The sequence below is a fragment of the Macaca fascicularis genome, chromosome 3, assembly GCF_037993035.2.
Source record: "Macaca fascicularis isolate 582-1 chromosome 3, T2T-MFA8v1.1".
NCBI lineage: Eukaryota > Metazoa > Chordata > Mammalia > Primates > Cercopithecidae > Macaca > Macaca fascicularis.
Genome location: NC_088377.1, coordinates 42713083 through 42731014, shown reverse-complemented (window position 1 = coordinate 42731014; position 17932 = coordinate 42713083). Strand labels below are relative to the sequence as shown.

The following is a 17932-nucleotide window of genomic DNA, read 5'->3' as shown; positions in this document are numbered from 1 at the left end:
CCTCCCTGCCACGTTGTGGGGTTTTTCCTGCTTCTGGGCAGCATTTGATAGCTTGTGAAACAAGACCAAGACTTGCTATGAGTGGATATGCCATTATCTGAGATCCAGAACCTTTCCTGGACCTGGCATTGCCGACGTCACATAAGGGGAGGTAAAAAACATTTTCTTTGTGGTCATTGGGGCTCCTGAAATGGTGTTTTTCCCAGTGAGAACTGACTCATAAAAATCTGTTAACTCAATACTATGTGAACAGGAAGAGGTGTGTTGGGCTCTAATTAAATGTCTCAGAGCCACAGAAGTAAATGAGGGCACCTTCCGAGCACAGCCTCCCGGAGGGGAGGCCAAGGACGTTTGCCTGGAGGGTTTGCCATGAAGCAGGACTCGGGCAGGGCTGGTCTGCCTGGAGAGGCCTCTGCCATGATGTAAGTTAGTTGAAGTAGTTGAGGGGTGGTGGCGTGAGGTCGGTGGTCCCTGAAAAAGCCCCTAGTAAGGCCGGTTTCCATGGGATAGAAAACTACCGCTCAGTGGCTGTAACCCTGGCTTCACGGGTCTGATGTACAATCCTGCACTTGGGTACTTGGATCCCAGCCAGGTCAGATGGTTGTATCTTGGAGCAGCGTTTGTGTCAGTAGAGAGCAGAGTGGTGGTTCCCAGAGGCTGGGAAAGGACAGAGGTGAGGCCCCTGAAGGATGCTGGTCTTCCTGGTTTAGGGGTTTGGGGCTCAGCCACCTTCCTGTGTCCGTGTAAATTATACCCAGGATGATTTTCGCTCGCCCCACTTTAGTGAAGCATTGGAGCTTCAGGATGTGCGTGCCCACGTCACCTGGGCCGTGATCCTGGAGTTGGGTGAGACTGATTCCCGGGTTTATAGAATTACTCTGGGATTATTAAAAACAGAAGCACTTGAGGCATTCATAATGCTATTTCCTGAACGTAATTTATGTGCAGTTCTTCAGAAACATTTCTCTGAGGAAGCATCTATAATTTTTGTTTTCTGCCACTCAGTGCTAGAAAGAATTGTGCAACACTCAAGTGAGTGGCATTATTCCCCTCCCTCCACCATGCAAGCAAGATTAAAGGTACCTCTGGCCCCCCTCAGTCTTCTCACCTGCAGGGCGCCTGGCGTGGCAGTGTGCTGCCTTCCGTCTTCTTTTTGGGGAGAATTAGTTGTTTTTGTGTGTACTGCTCAGCTCAGCCTGGTGCGGTTGTGTGGGTGAGGAGCTTGGTTGCTAGGTGACCCTCCCAGGCCTGCCTCCCACCTCCCTAGGCCTTGTTCTAAACTGACAGATAACCAGTGTGTTTTGGAAGAGGAGAGCAGCAGGGCAGGAGAGAGTTTATTCAGACTTTCTCCTTGCTCTGATGTTTGAGCCCTCATCCAGCCTGGTCCCTTCTACAGAGCTGCCTTTGTGTGTTGCAAACCACTCCCTCCCAGTAACCGTGCTTTCAGAGGTTTGGAAATGTGAATTAACTCATCTTCAATTTAAAGTGTACTATTAAATTTTCATGTTGAAACTGATGTATTTTATGGCCTTTATTAGATTTCTCTTGATTTTTTTTCCCCATATGAGACATTGCATCTTAAGGGAGACAGGCTGGTGTTGGCCCCCTTTCCTAAGGATGGAAGTGAATTCTGAAAGCCCTTTATGTAGGCAGCGAAATAATCAGGGAACCGTTATTATAGCTATGCCTGTCCATGTAAAGTGAGCACGACTCATAAGCAGGAAAAAAATGCAGCCCGGGGGCAAGGTGAGCCCTAATGCTGGCTGTGCCTAGCCTCCCTGCCATGAGGAACAGAAGTGCAAGCTCAGGTGGTTGAGTCAGCCTCCAAGCCCAGCCTGCGCCCCCCTCACATCCTTCTGCATCTGCAGGGGCACAGGCCATGCTGCCACCCCTCGCTCAGTGCCAGGGCTGATGCATCAGGAACGGGGGTGCTGTCCGCCCCTTGCTCGGTGCCAGGGATGATCTGTCAGGATCCCTTGTGCTCATCTGGTCCTCACGTCTTCATCACCAGCCTCCTGCTGGTAACGGGCTTGTTATTACCTTGGTATGTGTTGTGGGGTGGTGCTCAGTCCTCCGAGGGAGGGAATTGGCCCTCAGCCGATTCACATTCAACAGGACCAGAGAATGGGTTCTTGTTCCATGTCCTGGATCCCAAGAAGCCCTTGTCCTGGATCCTGTAATGCCCGGGGTCTTCCTGAGAAATGCTGGTGCCACTGGAGCACAGCCCGGGCCCCTCCAGTTTCTCTGCTTTGTAACTGCACTTGTGTTTAGCAGGTCTTCCAGGACTTAGACGCTGCTTGGTGTGAGCCAGGCTTTGTGTGGAAAGAGGACAGGTCCGAGCCGACAACCAACCAGCCCAGAACCATCTTTTATGCTTCCAGATTCTGTGGCCAAAAACTTACCCGTGGACATTGAGGGTGATGCATTTCTGCTCCAAGACGTCTGTGGACTCAGCTGGAGGGATGGAAAGGATGTGGAGCCTCTTCACTCCTGGCCTGGCCTTGGACCTGCTGTGCAGCCTCTCAGTGGCACCAGGGCCCCCTTGTGTCACAGCAGTCTCGGGTTCGTGGCACTGCCTCAGGATGTCCCAGGCTTCATGATGTCCAGGCTCCCCTGGCATGGCGACCTCAGGTGGGTGGCACTGCTCTGACGGACATCCCAGGCTTCATGATGGTAGGGCCTCCTTGTGCCATGGTGGCCTCAGGATGGTGGCACTGCCCCAGGGTGTCCTAGGCTCCAAGGCCAGTGTTCCATCCAGCGAAGGGAAGTTGTACTGTAAGGTCTAGTCTCAGAAGGTTCCTGGGGTCCTATCCTTCAGAGTGGTCCTACACTCACCACAAATCAAGCCAGGGGAGGCCCTGCCAGAATTTGCAGCTGTGTTTCAGGTGGTTCCACAAGGCCTCCTTTATTTTGGCCTAGTCAGGTATATAATTCTTTTTCTCTTTGGTTTTATTGAGACAGGCAAAAAAAACCTTTTTGTTGCCCAGGCAGTGGTGTGAGCACAGCTTACTATAGTCTCAACCTCCCAGGCTCAAGCGATCCTCCTGCTTCAGTCTCCTGAGTAGCCAGGACCCACAGGCACATGTCCCACATGTCCCCATGCCTGACTTATTTTTGTATTTTTTGTAGAGATGGAATTTTGCAATGTTGCCCAGGCTGGACTCGAACTCCTGGACTTAAGCAGTCCAGCTGCCTCAGCCTCCCAAAGTACTGAGATCACAAGCATGAGCCACTGTGCCTGGCCAAGTGTGTTTCTAATTTCAAAATTAAGAGGACCCCCAGCCAGTTAATTACGTCTCTTTTGGAGCATGCTGCTTATAGTACACCAGGAAAAATCATCCAGAACTTGGAAAGGGGGCTGGACAGACACAGCCCTTTGAGGTTGTCTGAGAAACCCCTGGGGTCTTTAACCATCTGGAGGGATGTACCATGTCAGACTCACTGTTGTCGACGGGCCGAAGCCCAGGTTTCATGAGGTTTTGTGTCGGCTTGTAGTACTTTCTCTGGCAGAGATGCGAGTGACTTCTGCTCACTGAGAGGCTCAACTCAGAGACTTCATGGCCTGAGGGACGGCAGGCTGTTTGAGCTGATCGAGCAATCTCGCGCTACCCTTATTTTCTGAAACGCCTATGAATGACTTCTCACATGGTCTTTGAAGCGGCTTCATGCCCGCGCTCCTTGGTAATGATCGAATGCTTTTTTTGACCCCTCGTCCCCTTTCTTTGGGATGTTCCGGTCTCAGTTCTCATGTGTTCTGCTTCTACGGGAATTTCTGAAGCTGCTGAATGTAGAAAGCACTGAGGAGGCTGTGCTCCCACCCCTGTGAGCCTTCCAGGCATCATCCTCTCCCCTTGGCGAGGCGGCGTCCATGGCACACCGAGGAGGCTGTGCTCCTGTCCCCCGTGAGCTTTCCAGGCGTCCTCCTCTCCCCTCCAAGGGGGACAGGAGGAACCTTTCAAACCCTTCTTAAACTTGTTTTCATGTCTTTGTTTTAACAGATTTCTTTGTATCTTCTCCCTTATCCAGAAGTGAGGGTGAACGCTGAGTTATTCACGGGAGTCAAGGAACCACACGCAGCCCAAAGTGACGTTTGTTTCCCTGAAATGCTTTGTGTGTGTTCACCTTAAAATGCAACTCAGTAAAACAGGTGTGTTTTGAGAAATAACTTTAAATTACCCAGGTAAAAATGTGACAGTTAAATTTCATCATCTGTGCGGGTGTCCAGAGCCCCCTTCTGTGATTGCGTGTGAGTTTGTGACTTGTGGTTATTTTTGAAGAAAGAAAATCTGTTGCTGAGGACTTCAGAGGGTGTGCTGGGATTGTGTAGGGTGGACATCGGGGACTTCAGTGTGTGGCTTCGTTGAAGAGGTTCAAATTAAGGCTGAGAGTCCCTACTCCAAAATGCTCCGAAATCTGAAACATTCTGAACTTCCTCATGACACTCAAAGGAAATACTCTTCGGAGCACTTTGGATTTCAGGCTGGGGATGCTCAACTGGAAAGTGAAACATTGCAAAACCCTTCTGGCCCCAGGAGCTTGGATAAGGTCATGAAGGGGGCCTGTTCCGGGTGTCCCTGGAGTGTGAGGCAGCCTGGGCTCGCTGAACTGGTTTTCGTAGGAGCCACAGAAGGGAAAGAGGGTCAAAGTGGCCACGTCTGGCTCCTGAGAAGGCTGGACCAGAAGGAGGTGGGCACGGAGGGCAGCAGTTGAGTCCCCAGCATCCGGGGCTCCTGTCCCTGGTGGAGTTGAGAGCCTCCTCTAGTTGTGGCCTCTCCCCTATCAGTAGCCACTGAGGCCTGAAGGGAGAGGAGGGGGCTGAGGAGAGGAGGAAGGATAGGCCTGCTTCTGGAGAGGGCCAACATCGGCCTGTGCTAGCCTCGTTTGTTACTCCTGCGTCCAGGGTGCACGGCCGTGCCTGGTGGTGTAGCGGTTCCCGGAATGCACAGCGCTCTTGTCTGCAGTAACAGCTTTGTCTCCGACCCTTGGAGGCAAGTTACCTTTTTCCCCAGTGAAAAGAGGCAGAAAATCTTATAGAAATGCATTTGCTCTAATGTCTATTTTCCGATAAGACATGGTCGCTTAGGCTAAATCTTTGGGAGGTCAAGGCAGGAGGATCACTTGAGGCCAAGGGGTTCAAGACCAGCCTGGACAGCATAGCAAGACCACATCTGTATAACAGAAAAATTAGCTGAGTGTGGTGGTGCGTGCCTGTGGTCCCTGCTACTCTGGAGGCTGAGGTGGGAAGATCACTTAAGGTTACAGTGAGCTGCGATTGCTCCACTATACTCCAATCTTGGTGACAGAGCCAAGACCCTGTCTCAGAAAGAAAAGTTAAAAAAAAAAATCCAGAAATGTCATTTTCTTTTTAGATCATCCGAAAAGAAAAATCGTTTTTTTCTAAGAATGTAAAGGGAAACTGATACAATTCTTTCCTTGCATTGTTTCTCCTTTTCAAATATTTACAGTAGTCCGTCCACATCGTCTCTCAATCTCATTACAAAGCAGCAGGTGTCTTTGAGGTTAGTGGTGTTTCTCTGTGTCGCACCTTGGAGAACAGCCAGCATGAAACCTCTTACCACAATCGTGCGCATCGTTTGTAGTCCCAATTAAAATCCTCTCCAGAGATGCCTGTGCTGCTTATTATAGCAGAACTTTGGTTGTGCTGAAATGTGCATTCAGCTAATGGTTTTAAGTTCATATCTGAGATGATGTTGTATAATTCATGAAGCATATGGGATCAGTAATGATTGAAGATAATTCTGGCTGATGTCATTTAGAGGATATTTTTCACTTCAAGTTAAAGTTTCCTTCGCGATAGTCATTTTGGGATTCATTTAACTATGTGCTTTATTTCATAGCTCAAATTTTCATTTGTCATTTCATAACATAGGATTTTGAAAGCAGATTTGGAAAATATTTCTAACAAAATGTTTGCTTATGACGTCCTAAGGAACAGCACTCAGAATTGCTACTAACTGTGGTACATTTTAAGGCTGATGATAGAAGTCACTTGAACGGGAAGTGGTGCTTTGTGAGGCAGATGGGGTTTGAACCCTGGCCCTCCTGATACACCAGTCCTGACCCTGGCCTTCTCTCCTCTACACTGGGAGATGAGAAGGTGCCAGTATCCACCTCACAGGCCGTCCTGAGAACTTGGGATTAAGGGCTTGTGTTCCTCTTGCAGGTGGTGCAGATGTGGGGGCTTGAGGATATACACACTGCAGGCTGCCAGTGTCGGGGTAATCCAGTTTTAGTCATAAAGGTGGGATTTACTTTGCTCCCCTGCTGACCAGGTGCGGTGCCGCTGTTGTAGCAGGTGTGTGGATCCTCTTGGGTGGTCCTCAGGTGGAGAAGGAGTCACTGATTCGTATTCCCAGTGTTAGATGTGAGGGGACCATGGACCTCATGTGTTCAGAGGGGAGGAGTAAAAAGCTTCCCTTGTAATTCCAGGACTGTCTATCCCAGGAATGCCAAACCACTGGCTTTCACCTGACACTGTCGTAGGTGACACTGTATGGAAATGAGGACTCATACTTCGCATACCTGAGCCAGTACCTGTCTCTCTCCAGGGCCGTGGCCAAGCCCTCTTGATTTCTCTGGGTTGCCAGCCTGGGGATCTGTAAGCCCAGTGACGTCTCCGGTCTCGGCCCCCGCTCCCTGTCGGGACACAGGGGGTGGCTTCAGGAGGCTGGTGATGAATGCCTGAATGAAGCCGACTTGTGACTGCAGTTCTGTCTAAGGGCCTCCCCGGGTGTTAGATGTCAGTAAATGACACCTGTGTGTGGATCTCATGTGCTGAGAGAAACAGTGGGGGAAATCAAAGCTTGTGGAGTCTGCAGGTTCTGGACTTGGGGGTGTGTGCACCTGTGTACTTGGTGAGGGGTGTGATGTCTGGAATGAGTGTGCACGTGTGTCACGTTTGTGCAGGTGTGGTGAGTGTATTTAGCAGGTGTGGGTGGAGTGAGCATGTTCATGTGTGTCGTATGTATTTGAGGGTATGTGTGGAGTGTGTACATGCATCACATTTGGTGAGGGTATTTGAGGGTGTGTATGGAGTGCATACATGCGTTTGCGTGTATAGTATTGGGTGAAGGGGTGGCATGTGTGGAGTAAGCATGCACACGTGTGTGCTGTGTGTGGGGTTTCTACGTGGTCCTCCCCTGAGCCTGCTCCTGGGCCCTGCTGTCCTGGCAGCTTTACAATTTGGTGTGTCTTTGATTCCGGAAGATTCTGGAACCAAATTCTGAAGCTGTGATCACAAACTTGCAGCCTTGGAGGACGCTGGCCCATGGAGCTGGCACGAGGATCTCTGTGCTGGCCTCTCCCTGGGCTCTGTCCACAGAAGAGCATGTCCGACGATTGAGCTGTGCGGGTCTGTGGCTCCCCAGCCTCCAGTCAGCCCTCGGTTCTGCCTCGCCTCTGTTTTTCTTGCTGAGGGGCTCCGGGAAGTGGTGCCTGGGATGGCGTTTTCACCCTGGGGTTGCTTTTCCAGCTGCCCAGGTGCTGGCTGTCTGAGGCCTGCTGTCATCCTGGGTGGACGGGGCTGTCGCGGGGGCATTCCTGAGCACCTGCGGGAAGGCAGGGTTAGGAAGTGCCAGAGGTGAGTGGCTTCCTCCCACACTTGATTTTCTGGAAAGTTCTGGGTCTCATATTTTTCCCTAAGGGAAGTTAGAAACTGAGTTTCTCTTTAGGGGAACGTCTTTGCAGCGTCTGTTGTTTGAATGTTCTCCAGGTGTGGAATACTCGGGGCCGTGTGTGTTTGGGAACATCCGTGTCCTAAGCGAATTCAGTAGGGAATGGAGAGAGGCCTCCTGTCAGCTTGGCCTCTGTTTCCTGCTTGTTGAGAGTTGACAGCTGCTGGTATCCCAGGGAGAGTAAAACACTGGGCGGTGTGGGATGGAAACGTTCACTCTGACAAGGTCAGTGGGAAAGCATCTAAACAAACGTCACTGTTCTTCAGGCTTCTGGGGGTCGAGCTTGTTTTGTGGTGTTGAGGGAAAGCTACGCTTGTTCCTGTTCCTCACCATTTGAATGGTGTCCAGGGCTCGTTCCTCTGGAGAAGTGATGCACGTGAGTGGGGGTCAAGTCGCAGGCTCCGAGGTTATTTGGAATCTGTCAACTGATTTCCTGAACACACAGGTGCTTGGTAAAGATATTCCTGATTAGCTAAAACATTTCAACAGGACGTGATAGCTGGTGGTTGTTTAGAGACTATCACATTTTTCCTGTTACTTTTTAAATGCCTGTTGAATCAGGGGGGATTCCCATACTTTTCTTTTCCTGTCTGCATACTTGATATTTTGTTTATTGTTTTTTATGTGGGTGTGCAGTTAACAGGATTTGGAAGCAGTCTCAGCCCTGGGGAGACTTCAGGGCCACCTCAGTCAGTGCTGAAGGGAGGCAGGGATTTGGGGGCTACCTCCTCCATAGGACAGACACCAAGGGCCAGAGGTCAGCAATCTCAGTGAGGTCACAAAGACGGGCACACCCAGCACCCTGGCCCATGTGCCTCTCCTTCACGTTTGTCTCTGCTCAAACTGCTCTCCTGGGTCATCACGGGTGATCTCTAGGCGCGTGCTTGCTTCTTGCAGAAGTGGTGTCTGGCTGTGGTCAGTGTGGGCCCTCAGGACTTCCATGTTTTTGGCTCACATCAATATTGGGCAGTGGTGTATGTTTGTTTTGGAGTGGTAGATCGGGTGGATTTTGGCTTTACCAACTCATTTAATACCTGTTCTCCTAGGTATAATACCTGTTGGTAAGCCGCATGTTTTCCTAGGTGCTGGGGCCCTATCATAAGCCGCATGTTTTCCTAGATGCTGGGGCCCTATCATAAGCCGCGTGTTCTCCTAGGCGCTGGGACCCTATCATAAGCTGTGTGTTCTCCTAGGCGCTGGCACCCTATCATAAGCTGTGTGTTCTCCTAGGCGCTGGGACCCTATCGTAAACTGTACTTGAGGGATCTCGGAGGTGCTCCTTATGAGGATCCGATGCCTGACCTGAGGTGGAAGAGTTGCAATTCAAAACCAGCCCCCCGAAAAATTGTCTTCCATGAAACCCATCCCTGCTGCCAGAAAGGCTGGGGGACAGCTGGCCTAACGCGGGCTAAGATGTCAGTAGATTTTTGGACTCGGGCCTCAGTTGAAGAGGATTAGATTTTGAAAGGTGGGGATTGAAGGCTTCTAAAGGGCAGGTTTCATCTCCAGTGGGGCCTCGGCAGAACTGGCTAGAACTGACCCAGAAGCTGACAACTAGTCAGGCTGGCTCACTCCCTGTGTCCTGTGTGTGCAGCCTTGCTGTTTATTCAATTGTCTCGTGGTGATGTGGGTTCCATCCACAGCCTGAGTAGTGGAACCCATTACTTCAAGGCTGATCTTATCTAACTTTATCAAAAAGACATGAAAATCATTTAGTACAAATCTTCCAGATACCTGTATCCTTTCTTTTCCCAGAGGCTTTTAAGTATTGCAACTTAAAAATCTTCAAAAATAACTTTAAAGGAAAACCTCTAAGTACATTTTTGATGAGCACCCTTGACAGTTTTGATATGTGAAGTAAATTCCCTTGACTTTTGTATTCCTAGAAACTCGTTCATGTTTGCAGAAGACTTTGTATTTTGTCAACAGTGGCCACTGTTCGGTGACCATCATACCTGCCATGGTCTCATTTAGAAAGTTGGATGTGGATGTATTAGCTTTTCAGACACAAAAACACATGGGCTGTTTGTTTTTGGTTTTGAATTTTTTGGGTTTTTTTTTCCCCCAGCTGAATTCAAGAAAGGGAAACAAGCAGATAGAGTAAGTACCAGAAAGAGTCTAAGTGGTTGGGTGGGGGATCCTACTATGGTGCTGGGTTGTGTTCTGCCAGATATCACTCCTCAAAAAGCTGACCCTGAAAGGGCTGGCATTGCCCTCACCCTGTGACATTTGTCTGTCTCACCAGAAAATGAAGAATCTGCCAGAGTACTGTGAGTCAAATTCAGTCAGAACTCGATTAAATAAGAGGCTTTGTCTCAAAGGCCAAAACATAAGGACATATTTTTAAGTTTTTTTTTTTTCTTTTTTTTGAGACGGAGTCTCGCTCTGTCACCCAGGCTGGAGTGCAGTGGCGTGATCTTGGCTCACTGCAAACGCTGCCTCCCTGCTTCACTCCATTCTCCTGCCTCAGCCTCCCGAGTAGCTGGGACTACAGGTGCCCGCTACCACGCCTGGCTAATTTTTTGTATTTTTGGTAGAGACGGAGGTTTCACCGTGTTAGCCAGGGTGGTCTCGATCGCCTGACCTTGTGATCCACCTGCCGCCTCCTCCCAACGTGCTGGATTACAAGCGTGAGCCGCCACACCCGGCCGAAAACATGTTTCTTTACTGCCTCAGTCCTCAGTTGGGTAGTCTGTTCTTTGTTGTTGAAAGGCGCGCTCTGCGAGATGGGAATCTTCCGGTTGCTTACTTAGGGAATCCTGCCGGCTGTCATTTACTGGAGAGCGCAGTTTCCTGGCTGCCCTGGTCTTTGAGGGGAGGGAGACTGAGGGGTCATTTTCCCACCTGGACCAACGTGTTTATTAAACCTGGCTTGTGGATCATTTGGATCTTTTTATGAAGGAAAAGCCACATCTGTGACTTTCAGATGAGTGGAAGTCATGTTAAATATATATATATATATGTGCTACTATGGAGAAGTTTTGTCTTTGTGACCTGTGAATACAGTCATGGGAGAGCAGAATGTTCACGGTGTAGGTGCTTACAGTGTGCATGCAGAGTCACATTCTTCACTAGTATTACGTTAAAAAGTGACAAATAAGAGAAAAATATTTTCCTCATTACAACCTCGGTAAGAAGCTGGCAGTACTCTTGTTTTTGGAGGGGTGTGAAGGGAATATTGAGAAAGTATCATCAACGTTAGACTCGCCCACTCTGCAAATCCTGTGCCAGCTCGAGTGAGGACCCCGTGATGGAAAGATGCACCCCTCTGCCCGGAAGGAGTTGAATCTTTGTGGCGCTCAGGATGCCTGGTTCATCTCTATACAAAGGCAGAGTGTGAAACGCTGTGGAGACTGAGAGAAGAGATGTGGTCAACAAGTATGAGTGAGAAGTTTGGGGCTTGTTAGCACCTGGCGTGTGTGCAGCAAGCTTTGCTATCTGCACACGTGTGATCCTTGGAACACTGGTGTGTGGAGCCGTGAGGCTGTCGAGGGCCCCAGCTCCCGGCAGGCTGAGGAATCCCCTGTTACCACCAGGATAACCGTGATTGAAGGCTGTCACTCAATCCCAAGTCCCGGAAGGGGCTCCTTTCAGAGAGGAAAACACCCCTGGAGCCTCGGGCAGAATTCAGTGATTTTTCATATAATGTTGCTCAGATTTCACAAACATGAAACCAAGAACATATTTCAGAATGCTTATGGTCCTTTTGTAACCATGGAAACAAAGTAATTTGCAGTCGATGGACAGTTTGCGGAAGCTGAACTACCTACATCATGAGCACGGCGCTCTCCCTACCACCCTGGGCCTTGCTCCGGTTTGCTGGGAAGGCTTTGCAGGGCCTCTTGGCTGGGATTCTCCCATGTCCCATGTTGCTACCCCTGGTCATAGCCATACTGCTGGGCACCTGCGCCATGAGGACACTGAGTGGACACGGAGCCGCGGGGCAGCAGTTGGTCATGAGGCGGCATCCACATGGTCCAAAACAGGTTTCTGTTCATTAAGAATGATCGTTGCAATAAAAACAGAGTGAAAGAAAACCTTCTACTGACCTGAGAATGCGTCAGCTCAGTTGGGTGGGGAAGTGCAGTGAGGAAGGTGAAGACTGAAAGGAAATGAAGGAGGGAGAGGAAAGGAGAGAAGGGAAGTGAAAGGGGGAGGGAGGATGGGAGTGAAGAGGGAGATGGAGGAGGAAGAAGAGAGAGGGCGGTGGGCAGGAGCCTGGCAAATGAGTCCCAGAGCCGGTTCCTGACCGTCGTGGGTGCGTCAGAGCTGATCTTCCAGGAGAGGTGGCCTGGGAGGGCTGACCCTTAGGAAGTGAGGGCCGGGGGGAGCTGATGTTTTGGCCCTCAGCGGGGCTGTTGCTGACCTGAGATGCAGTCGATGGTTTTCCCGAAGAGGTCGTCTGCACAGTCACCGTTTGCTGCCAGGTTGGAGAGAGAAGTGCTTCCCATGGGTTCTTTCTATTTTATGGATTTTTCCCAGTCAGTGGAAATGTCAGGGATTACTAACATGTCTCCATTCTACAGAGCAGTCGGCCAGCTTCCGATCTTGTAGTTGTTGGGGGCACCACTCCCGTCGTGTCAGTGCTGGCCCAGCATGGAAGCTGCAGCCGGAGGCACTAGGAAACCTGCGTGGCTCTTGCTGCCGGGATTCTGATGGGAGTCGTGCGCTGGAAAAGAGACGTCCTTTAGGCAGAGCCTGATGAGGAGGGGGTGCTGCTGTTGCAGCAGTACATGGAATTTCAAATGACAAATGAAACAAGCTTTTAATTATGACCAGAGCTCTGGGCCCTGCTTTTCTTCAAATGGAAATGTTGTGCTGAAATGGAAATGAATTTGCTGTTAATTGGTTGCCTCATGCAAGATGGAATGCTGGGAGCAAAGTAGAATGTGGACTTATCCACAGAGCTTCCTCCTCTCAGACTGTAATCAGTTGGATGGTGCTACACAGGAATACGTGAGAATTCATGTGAGAAAGGCGATGGATGCAGATCTGTGTGACCGGCAGGTGTAGGGGGAGGTTTGAGAGAAGCTTTTGGCTGAAGTGGTGTCAGGTGCAGGTGCTGAAGTGTGATGTCTGGCTGGATGGAAGAGCACACACCTCTGGGCTGCGGGAAACAGATAGAGGAGGAGGTGGGCAGACGTGAGTCATGTCTTAGGAATGGTAGCAATTCAGGCAGACCCAGGATCAGGCTCCCACGGGGGAGGAGTGGACATCAGGACCCAGGGAGCGTGGGGTGGGGGTCATGTCCAGGCCTCTGTGGAGCTCGCTGCTGTGTCAGCAGGGCCTTGTGCTTGCCCTCCTTAAAGCTTTCCCGATCCGTAAAACGGGCACGACAAAATCCACCTTGTGACACTGAAGCTTAAATGAGATGATCTACATGGTGTCTTCCTTCCCTTCCTGACACATCATAGACTCACAGCTATGGTAGCAGCGACAGACTGGATGGAATGCTGGAGCCACTTTGCGCCTGGTGAAGCTACATGGATTTTTGCAGTGCTGGCGACTGTCTCTGAAAGCCTTTGGTCATGGCAGTGGCAGCCTCGAGTGGCTCTTGGCATACTTGAGTCTGTGGAGTGCAAGGTTGACTGGAGCTCCGAGGCCAATGATACTATCCAGGGGTGAGCTGATGGGGCCCTAAAACATGGGGGAAGGCCGAGAGGACTTGGCTGCCAGAAGCATGCCAGAAGCATTGTAGATTTCTGGCTTCGAGAACTTGCTGACTTATGGATATAGGAAGGTAAACCCAGATGGCTCCAAAATTTTAAGTCCAGAAGAAAGGTGGGCGGGTACAATTGCTGATTAGGTCATGGTCGCCCTGTCCCTTTCTTTCTGGCCATCGTTTCTCCTCCCTCCCCCTGCCTTTGTGAGCTGGAGGGCCTGAGCCTGCACAGAGGTCTATTTCATGGTGACGATGACCTGCAGTAAGAAATCTCTCCACTTTATTTTGCAGCAGTAGTTAAATAAATTTAAGGAATGATGGTGTAGTGGTATTTGTTTTGTTTTTGCTTTTTTTTTTTTTTTAAGTATCATTTAACTGAAAGTTATTCCCAATTTCACTGATCACTTTGAGAGGCCGAAACATGCTTTGATTTGTTATTTTGTGTTTGAGCTAGTTTATTTTCTCACAGGAATGCCAATTGTTCTGTTGTCACACATCATTAAGTATCTCAAATTGTGTTACTATAATACTTAGCTGAATTATCTCCCTTATTTTGGCTTTTAAAAAACTAAAATCTGTGTGAAACACACAGGATGGTGCATCTCCATTGAGGGTTGTTCAGAGGTGTGACTTTTCCTGGCATGCTTGAGAATCAGTGACATTATTTTATAGAGACACTTTGCAACTGACACCAAAGCTAGAAGCTCCTGTAAAGGGCAGGGTAGGTGACGTGTTATGCTTTATGGGTCACAGAAGTCTCTACATGTATTTCTTTTGTTAAAACTTCAAAGTGTAAAAATCACTTCTGGTTCCCTGGCCAAGGCTCGGTCGGGGATCATGGTTTGCAGACCCTTGACATCACCTTAGCTGAAAGCTGGTCTTCCATGCGGTGAGCAGGGGCCCACCTCATTGCTTCAGCCAGAAAGATGCTGCCCTCATGCTGGAATTTACTTCAAACAAACTTGAAAGCTCTGGCACCGCTGCTCATTTCCATACTGTTGCAGGCTATCTAAAATACGGAGGATGCCTTGGTGTTTTGATTTTTTTACTCCTCTTGAACGGCTCTGAGATGGCTCATCGCGAGTTAGACATTTGCAGAAATGATCAGGCAGAGCTACAGTCATCTTGCAGATCAAGTGAAGTTTTTTCTGAAAGCTTGTTACAGGCTTAAATTTCTGACCCCTTTCCATCCACTGCTCTTGTATGATTGGCTTCTTTTTGCACCCATTTCGATCTGTGAAGCGTCTCCCCACCGTGGTAGAACTTTAGCTCTGATTTCATGTATGAGTCGGTATCCTCATTCCTCTTCTGCGAGGAGAAAGCGCTGCAGGTCCTGCGTGGTTTCCGTCCCCTCCCTGCACGCGGATGGATTGGGAGGTATTTGTGGTGTGTGAACTTGCTACCCCCAGAGGCTCCTTGTTCACTCCCCTGGACCGTACTCCTCCCTACTGCCATGGACTGCACTCCTCCCTCGTGGTTCATTCCCCGGACCGCATTCCTCCCTCCTCCTTCCTGGCTCACTCCCCTGGACCACACTCCTCCCTCCTGGTTCACTGCCCTGGGCCCCAACGCCTCCCTCATAGTTCACTCCCCAGGGCCCCCACTCCTCCCTACTCCCCTGGGCCGCATTCCTCCCTCCTGGTTCACTCCCCTGGGTCCCCACTCCTCCCTCTTGGGGGCGTGGTAGTTTCTGCTGTGCTTGTGCCAGCACGATAAGGCTGAGTGGCAGCTCCAGGGCTGTGGCTGCTTACGCAGCTGTGGCATTAGTGCAGAGAACTGCGGGGATGCAGCTGCCCTTGCTGTGATGCTTCGAGTGTCATAGTCGATATGGGAAACTGTGGGATGTGGATGTCCCAGGAAGGGACAGGAGCCTCCCCTCAGCCTCTGTCAAACACTTCTCAGCCAGGCGTGGTGGCTCACGCCGGTAATCCCAGCGCTTTGGGAGGCCGGGGCGGGCGGATCACCTGAGGTCAGGAGTTGGAGACCAGTTTGGCCAATGTGGTAACTTTTGACGTGTTAAGAATTAAGGAAAATGACTCACACTCATTTGTCTTGCTTTTTAATTGACGATTGATGTAGCCCAGTAGTGTGAACTTGTTAAGCAACCTTTCTTACCGAAAGACTAATCTTTAAAAGTCTCTTCCTCTGGACACGTCTTTGGCTGCTGTAATCAAATGCAATGTAATCAGCACTGGTTAATGGCTTTCCTTGCTTGGCTAACAAATGCTCCTCAGAAACTTTGGTTTCTTGTTATTTTCATTTATAATTATGTTTTAAGCCTTCTAATTTTTCTAGCTTTCCTGCGAGTTGGGAATAACTGTGATGGGTGCTTAGTTTGGGATGTTGACATACACTGTATGCCCAGCTATTATGCCATTGTGTGAACACTGATTTGTCACTTTCTCATGAAGACTGATTTCACCTAGTTTGGTAAATTCTATTAATTTTAAGGAAGGGGGTGGAATGCAACTGCTGTTAAGTGGCTTTTTTAAGGATCAAGGAAATGTTGCCATGATTATTACCATTACAGAAGGAACATAAAAACACGTGCTGCCTTCAGTCATGATGAATATGTAAGTCTGTGACTGCAGAAAACGGCAGCCCTAAATCTTAAAATCGTGTGGATGCACCAAGCCCATCTGCAGGGCACCGTGGAGCTGACTGCATTAGCCGAAGTTGACCCACAAGTCCTGAGGGATGGTGTCTGAGTTATGATAAGGCTCTGACTTGGGATTAAACAGGCCTCCAGATACTGTGATATTCTAAACAAAGACACGATACTGCCCTGGGAGCCCAGTGGGCACCTGTAGGCAGTGTAGGTGAGAAAAGGCTCCAAGGAAGATTCCTGCAGCTCAGCTAGGAGGATTCTGTAAGGCAGTAGACACATCAATGTTCAGAGTGTTGAGCTATATTCATTCCTTTTAAGCAGCCAGGCTTGTGCGTGTTTTTAGGGGCACTCACATGGCGCCACTTCCACCCTCACTGCTGGTTGTACCTGTTTGATGTTCCGGATTTCTGTGTTAAGTGTGTCCACTCCCCAAATGTATCTCTGTCTCTAGAATATTTTAGAGTAGACCATTTATTGGTTAAACGCTTGTTTTTAGTGAGGAAGAAATCTTTAAAACTGGCCATACAGACCCTGCTATAAATGTTGAACAATGGAGTGTGTAATGTTTAACACGTAGTGTTTAAAGTAGAAGACGGTTTAATTTAGAAATCCTGTTGGAATACCAACTTAAATTACCACCATCCGTATGCATATGGAAAAGAATGAGAGTGAATGTGCAGAATTGGAATTTTGTCTATTTTGTAGAGATTCTGTAATGTATCAGGTAGAAGCCTCACTTCATGATTTAAATGCATGAAGCTGAAATTACAAAACTTGACAAAAACATCCCTTTGAATAGTGAGCCTTTATCCTCCTTGAAATAGTGATTCATTCACTAACACATCCACCTGCAACTTTGTCAAACATATTTGTTGCACTAGTTCTCAAGTGGGCTCAGTTTTCCAGACAGGCAGATTATTACTGTTTAAACTTTGTCCTGATGATGTTGGTGAACAGGGAAAATCCCTTGACGTGGATCCTCTGTGTGTGTTACACATCAGACGCGGCCTGCCCAACCCCTCTGCTTGTAACTGGGAACCTTGACTGTCGGGATCATTGTAGAGAACCTTGAGGAAAGCAAAACAAGCCTCTGGAGTAGCAAAAGATGTAGCTGATTTCATGCAGTAAAACTTACACATTTTTCTTTAAAATGCATCCTTCGGAACATCAGCTTGCTGATTATCTTAGAATCGCTGTAGTCTGCTGACAGCAGTCGTGGGAACAGGTGCATGGCCCGGCTGATGCAGGAGGATCTCAGAGCGGAACCACACTGCTGTCACCGAAGGAGGGGCTGGAGCCATCACGCTCGTGACTCGTACAGATGACCTTGGCTGACCTCCAGAAGAGGAAACGTCAGTATCCAAGGAGGAAAAAGTGTATTAATTTCATGAGTGTTTGCCTTCACAATAGCTAATACCCTGAGTTTGTGGCACCTGCTGTCTCTGGAATGAGGAGTCTTCCCTTCCTGGCAGACAAGCTCTAGATGGGAACAGGAGCTGTGGCTGCTGGATTGAAGAGGTTTCCTTCTTGGGGAGGTGGCCTTCGAGCCTGACTCGAAGGAAGCTGTGACTGGCGGGAAAGGGCGTTGGAGACAGTGTATTTACCAGGAGGGTCAGTGACTGAGAACCATCCTGTTCCGAGTATTGCCATTCTGGTTCTAGAGTAAACTTGGGGAGAAGCAACAGCCAAAAGCCTCGAGGAATATTCTGTGATGTTGATGACATTTGGTAGATTTGTTGCTGAGACTCTGAAATGAGAAGTCCTGGAGGTGCAGGTCTATCAGGCCATGCGACGTGGGACAGCTGCTGCTTCAGGGATTGGAGTCCCCGTGCCAGAGGCTCAGTCCTGCAGAGACTTTTGCACAGTGGGCAACTGCTGCCTCCCGTTGATTGTGAGTCCCCCAGATGAATACCCATGAAAGGTACCGTGTCAGCAAAGACCCAAACTCTGTGAAGCATTTGGAGATTT

The 17932-nt window shown here is 49.3% G+C and overlaps 1 long non-coding RNA gene across 2 annotated transcripts; it reads left to right on the top strand.

The window, feature by feature from the left end:
• Window positions 1-2381: 2381 nt before the first annotated feature.
• On the top strand, window positions 2382-4205 carry LOC135969865 (uncharacterized). 2 transcript variants are annotated; one of them, XR_010585234.2, is made up of 2 exons: window positions 2382-2631; window positions 4027-4205. It is a non-coding gene; the product is annotated as an uncharacterized lncRNA (long non-coding RNA). The 2 variants fall into 2 exon arrangements; XR_010585235.2 differs by having other exon boundaries at window positions 3999-4205.
• Window positions 4206-17932: the final 13727 nt, after the last annotated feature.